At 36.3% G+C, this 6,808-nt stretch overlaps 1 long non-coding RNA gene across 1 annotated transcript; it reads left to right on the top strand.

Annotated features, from left to right (window-relative positions):
- Positions 1-691: 691 nt before the first annotated feature.
- LOC144369140 (uncharacterized) lies at positions 692-5,913 on the top strand. The gene is made up of 3 exons (XR_013428592.1): positions 692-721; positions 1,357-1,445; positions 5,809-5,913. It is a non-coding gene; the product is annotated as an uncharacterized LOC144369140 (long non-coding RNA).
- Positions 5,914-6,808: the final 895 nt, after the last annotated feature.

The following is a 6,808-nucleotide window of genomic DNA, read 5'->3' as shown; positions in this document are numbered from 1 at the left end:
AACCACTGGATGGGATGGGTTTAAAGATCAGGCTGTGAAAACATGTGGGATAGGAGATACTGTTGCAGCCATTTTGTAAAACATCATGTCCCACAGTAACTCTGGTTATATCTCATTGTATCTTAAATATCTGGGTCTGTATGGCCTTTGAATACTTCACTCTTATTGTTTCAGATGGTAAAACACATGATGGCAGGGAAATCCGTGTTGAGTTAACTTCCATGGACTCCACCACAGCACCTTGTACTCAACAATCAGAGTACATATTACTGCTCGTGTGCAACTAATGTTAGATACATGCCCTTGGGCAATCATTATTTTTATGACATAACATTTATAACATAATACATAAAATATCCATATTAGCCAAAAAGGCATATGTCATTTTAAAATTGCTGGAAAAAAAGTTCATAATTTCTTCTCCCAAGTGAATACAGTCTTATAAGGCAATAATTGCATTTCACACCATTCGAGGAGTGGAAATGACTACCTTGAAGAATTTTTTATTTTTACTTTTTGTCCACAATTATTTTTAGTTTAACAGATTATTAAAAGTCTTATGTTGTAATCTGTGTGAACCTTAACCAGGAGAGGGTTCTTCTGTGAAATTAACTAATGAAGGAAATTGTTCCTTTTCAGTTGATTTCATAGGTGGCTTTGACTCTTATGGCTACCAAGGGCCCCAGAAGATGTCTCACTTACAACTTCAGCCTATGTACATGTAAGTACCTTGCTTTGGAGGTATTTTTCTGGGATACCAAAAAATGATCAAGAAAATGTATCATGGCACAAAACAGATGGCATGAAGCTCTTCTTCAGTTATATATTTTCACTATTAATATTGTTTTGAATGGAATAATTCTGATACTTTATTTATAATTTTTTTTAAATTTACCTTAACAGAAATGACATCTCTGCCATTAGTCCTACATAAATATCACCTACATGACTCAAAATCTTGTATATTATATTCCAAGAATTGAATTACCACAAAGTTATATATTCTGAAAATGATATAACATTGTACACTATTGCATAAAAACTATATATAAATCATATTTTCTGCTTTTCCGAGGTTAGTCCCAGTTTACGTTGGTTGTCCTGGTATAATTATCAGCTTTCCATATTACTCTCAAAAGAGTTCTCATTTAAATGCTTAATTATAATTCACCATGGTTATACATAGTATTCAAAAGGAAATTTTAAAAACAGAGCAATGCTCCTTCTCTATCATTTTTCTAATGTGAAAGTGCAAATGAAACTAGGACAATAACACTGAAACTTATCAAACCCTGAACTCTAGCACTCAAAAGAGCAGACAGATAATCAGGGCCTGATTTTTATATCTGTGTTTAGGCAAATTCCCTTGGATAACAACTGATAACAAATTCTATATATCAGCATCAAGTGATATGCTGAATTGCAAGCGAAGATCAAAATAGAAAGTAAGATTCCAATTCATTTTAAAATGTGAACTTCTCTCTTTGAAGATATGTGTTTGTTGTCCTTGTCCTCCACCATTAAATCATTTACCTTTTAATATCTTTAGTGTATAGGATAATCAATGGATTTGGGAGGTATTTCTCCTCCAAAGAGATTAATCTGTAGACAATCCTTTTAAGCTTCTCTTTAAAAAGAGAATGATCCATGCATTGTGCCTGCCTTTTTTATTTGTGTCCTGGTAGCTCTCTGCAAGCATTTGCTATCATCACTTATAGAAGAGACTTTATTGATTCAGAAGTTAGAGGATACTATATGTCATTCAAAGCATTGCGTCTCTAAGCCTTTCTTTACATGCCCACCACCACTGCCCTAACTCCAGCTTCTTCCTTATTTCAGAACCTCCATCCCATCCTCCACATGGCTGCCAAATTAATCTTCCCAAAGTACTATTCTGAGAATTTCACCTCTCTGCCCAAAAGCCATCAGTTACTCCCTGTTACCTACTGAACAGAATCCAAACTTCTTGCCATAGCCTGCAAGTCTAACCTGACCTGGCCTCAATATTTTATTTAAATATCTTCTCTTCAAGTGCTAATAATGTCTGAGTCCCAACCACCTGCAGATGATGCTGGGAGTTGGTAGGGTAAATGTAATGGTGAATGAAAACTGGCCTAGCCTCCTTATGCTTTGAATCTAGTGAATTCATAAATAGACTGGTATCTTCCTTCAAGTCATTTTATTCCCAACCAAATTCAACTCTTGCCTTCTCCAAAAAAAGAACACAGTTATTTCCAATTGTCCTGCTGTTCTTTTGACACCAGATATTATATTTTTCCCAAATTTTGCTCTTTGAAACCTCGCTGTCTTTAAATTTTATTTTAAAATATACTTTCTATATAAAATATTTCTTAACATTATTTTCCTCTAATACTCTCTTTTTTTATTTTTTTGCAATATACTCTTTATACTGTATCTACCCAAACCTCTCAGAAAAATCTGATAGCTACAACAAAAAATAAAATTAGGCCAGGTGAGGTTGTGTATACCTGTGATCCCAGAAACTTGAAAGGCTGAAACAAGAGTACTGTAAATTCAAGGCCAGCCTTGAAATCTTAGAGAGACCCTGTCTCAAAATAAAAAATAAAATGGACTAGGGATGTTGCCCCATGGTAAAGTAACCCTCCATGAAATTCCAAGAACAAAAATACAAAATTATACATCTTTTGAATTCTTTGCCATTCTTCTCAATATTTTAGAGTAAACATCTGTAAGGTGTGCTATTTTAAAAGGGCAAAGCAATTAGGAGTAGTATACTGCCTGAGATTAAATTCATTATAATCTTGATCATATAACTTTGTTTGAAAAACTTTAATCTCACCAAGCCTAAGTTTCCTCACCTGAAAAATAGAAATGACAACACATGTACTTCATTTAATTGTTTGGAAATTATATGAAAAAATCCAGGTAAAACATAGGAGACATAGGATATGTCTCATAGTAAGTGCTTAATAAACAGTATTTATTAACAGTGAAAATAATTCTTATGTCAACCAACATCATCATGAAAAGCCTTGTCAAATCAGATATCTCATTTCCCAAAGGATATCCTCTGTATATGACATATGACATATAATATTAGCTCATGTAACAAATAACAGTGTATTTGAACTTAAAAGAGTAGATCAAATATCTACAAGGCATGCATTGCTTGATATTGACTATATTATATAACATTGCATTGTGTTGGTCAATATAAATGATCAGTAAAGATCACCAAGCCATAATAAATTAGATGTAACTCATCTAACTTTAAGCTATCTATAATAATAACATGAGAAGGCTAATTATATATAATGCTAATTATACATAATCAGCATATTGTTTCAAACCAGGCATTTATAATTCTAATGTTGATATTTAAACAGGGACTTTATAAAAATGAATATCTTTGTCAATGATTAAATTCCTTGAAGACAAAATTTCTCATGATTTTGTTAAATAAAATAGTTTAAAAGCCAAGTGGATTGACTAGCTTCACTAAGCATAATCTGCTCTAGTGCCATCCATTTCCCTGCAAATTCTATGATTTTGTCATTTTTTATTGCTGCATAGTACTCCATTGTGTATAGATGCCACATTTTTTTTATCCATTCATCTATTGAAGGGCATCTGGGTTGGTTCCACAGTCTAGCTATTGTGAATTGTGCTGCTATGAACATCGATATGGCAGCATCCCTGTAGCATGCTCTTTTAAGGTCTTCAGGGAATAGTCCGAGAAGGGCAATAGCAGGGTCAAATGGTGGTTCCATTCCCAGCTTTCCCAGGAATCTCCAAACTGCTTTCCAATTTGCAGTCCCACCAGCCTAAAAAACAAATACCAAATGTCTTCTTTGATATAATGAGAGCAACTATGAACAGAGAAAGGAGGAAGAGCAGGAAGAAAAGACTAACATTAAACAGAGTCATGAGATGGGAGGGAAAGGAAGAGTAAAGGGAAATTGCATGGAAACGAAGGGAGACCCTCATTGCTATACAAAATTACATATAAGAGGTTGTGAGGGGAATGGGAAAATAAACAAGGAGAGTAATGAATTACAGTAGATGGGGTAGAGAGAGAAGATGGGAGGGGAGGGGAGGGGGGATAGTAGGGGATAGGAAAGGTAGCAGAATACAACAGTTACTAATTGGGCATTATGTAAAATTGTGGATGTGTAACCGACGTGATTCTGCAATCTGCATTTGGGGTAAAATTGGGAGTTCATAACCCACTTCAATCTAATGTATGAAATATGATATGTCAAGAGCTTTGTAATGTTGTGAACAACCAATAAAAAAAAAAAAAGCCAAGTGGAAGTAATAAAAATACTGCCCATGAATAGTAAAATTATATGAGACCCTTCAAATTTTGTTGCTTAGGAACTAATTTACATGTTTAATGGAATTCAAATTTAAGAAGTCAGGAATACTTAAGGTACATAAAATATTAAAGTCAAAATCCTACTATCACCTCTTCCACAAAGCATCCCATAGGAAACCTTGGATCCTAGAATGCAAAGATTTTATTTTATAGATGAGGAAACTGATCAAGAGAAAGGAAAACAACCATCACACAACTTGTTGGTGGTACAGCCAGGATTATCAACCTCTTTTCCTATCCCCTTAATTCAGTCCTCAACAAATTTTAAGGTGGGCTGTGAATTCGACTTCATGTTACATTCCCTGATTTTATTTTCTTGTTGGTGTAGCTTACACTGACTTAATGGCCCTATTTCCATAAAAGTCTGCACCTTCCCCTTTCTGTACATTCCCTCTATTCCCTTTTGATTTTACACTATGCTATGTTGAATGAAGGGCCTTTTAAACTTTGTAACCCTCAAAACCATTCATCTGAGAGCAACTGCTTATTCAAATCCTGTGAAAAATCAAAACTGATTCACCTACAAACCTTGTTCCCTGTTGAGAGGCAGAGACCTGAGTATCTCCTCTGTCTTTGTCATTTGGAGTGTGCCTTCTCCTGTCAACTTGCCATAAATATGTCTTGTAAAGTAAGAGTAATTTAACATCATGGGCCAGTTCATGCACCCTAACAATATTATAGAGCAACTGGAAATAAAAGCTGTCCTTTTGAAAGAAAGCAAATGCTAAAAAGTAATGTGAAGTTTTAGCTGTGGGATTTTCATTCTACCCCACAAACCTTCTGTGGCCAGGACCCTGGACAAAGCTGTGAAGTCACTGCCAATACTGCCTGCTGGTCACAGCCCTGTTTCAGTGCCCATAGCCAAAGAATGCACAGTCCTTGTTATTTTTAGTTAGGTTTTGTGAATGTTCTTGCTTTGCAATTTTTCAGATTATCTATAATCCATCTAAAAGGAAAGGTTTTTATGTTTTCTCTTACACTTTGATAAACCTCTTTAAAACCAACTGGTAACTATGAAATTACAGCAAAAAGAATTTCCATGTCCACAGATCAATTTTCTAGCAATGTAACTGCATGGACTGCCACAGTAGCAAGCATAGATCTGATCCTGCTCCCGCCCAGTGAGATAATCCTGTGGAGTATTAGGCAGCATGTGAAAACAGTGCATTATATTGGGCAGCCCAATTGTACAGTAATACATCTTCATTTCATTCGTCCCCAGAAATAGATTTTTGAATGACCACAAGTGGGTCTCTCTATCCAGGCAGTTGCACTAAGGAAAAAGAAAAGGAGAAGAAATTTATCTAGCTAAAACCCAATTGGGGATTCTTCTCTTTTCTTTCCTTCTTTTTTGTTTGCACTTGTGCTTGGAGAGGTGAGAAAAGGTGGTAAGGGACAGGCACCTAGCACTCTCCCCTTTGATTAAAAACATCTTTTCTCTCTCTCAGGTCAAAATAATACAGATGACTTCAGTTTGTCAGCCCATGGACCTCTCAAAGAACTTGTTTCGCAATGGCCTCCTGCATTTGATGAAGAGCAAGAAGCAGATGAATTTAAATATATATGCATATTAACAGGACACACACACACACACACACACACACACACACACACACACACACACACCACAACCACGCACAAACCAATTCCACTTGACCTCCTTTCTAAATGAAACAGACAAATATGCAGAACACGCCCATCCTGGATTTCCTGAAAGCAGGCTCCTTTCTCGCAGGCCTTTAAAGTTCAAAAGGAGACGCGTTGGTGCCCCCTGCTGGCCATTACTAACTCCTCGGCAGCCCAGCCAGTCAACCTCTGTGAGCTGCGAAGTCATGGGGCACATTAGTTTGAGAGCCCCCTTTTCTGCACTCCATACATCTTGATAGCACCACAGCTACTTAGGCAATGTAATTGCAAAAAAGACAAACAAAAACATGCCACGATGACCTTGTAACCGAAGTTTGAAATGGCAGGTCGTTTGCCCTAAAGGCTGTACCGTACATACTTGCCTTAACCCACCTGCGTTGTGTGCCTGAGAATCTCAGTGCAGACATCCCTGAGTCAATTCCGTTAGGCTAACACACTGCTATTCATTCCGAATGAGTTCGAGTCTGTGTGTTTCGTGTCGAGAAACAAGACTGAATAACTCAGCAGCTCCAGTGTGTCTGTGTAAGAAAACTGCCAGCTGTCAGCAAAGTGCATTATGTAACGTTGAGCCTCCCTGATGGCCAAAAAGAGACAAGTACCAATAACAACAACAATAATAGTCATCTTTATAATTATTAGGTATGGTCTTCTGATGGTGTTGGGGGTGGGACAAAGTAAAATTTATTAATCTACTAACTCATTAATCTATTGGGAGCAGAAAGCAAAAATGGCTTAACTCACTGATTTTATTTATTGCACTCTAGGTGCTTTTATAAGTATCTACAAATGTCTTTTACTAAC

This window comes from Ictidomys tridecemlineatus, chromosome 12, assembly GCF_052094955.1.
Source record: "Ictidomys tridecemlineatus isolate mIctTri1 chromosome 12, mIctTri1.hap1, whole genome shotgun sequence".
Classification (NCBI taxonomy): Eukaryota; Metazoa; Chordata; class Mammalia; order Rodentia; family Sciuridae; genus Ictidomys; species Ictidomys tridecemlineatus.
This window is presented reverse-complemented; position numbering and strand designations above follow the sequence as displayed.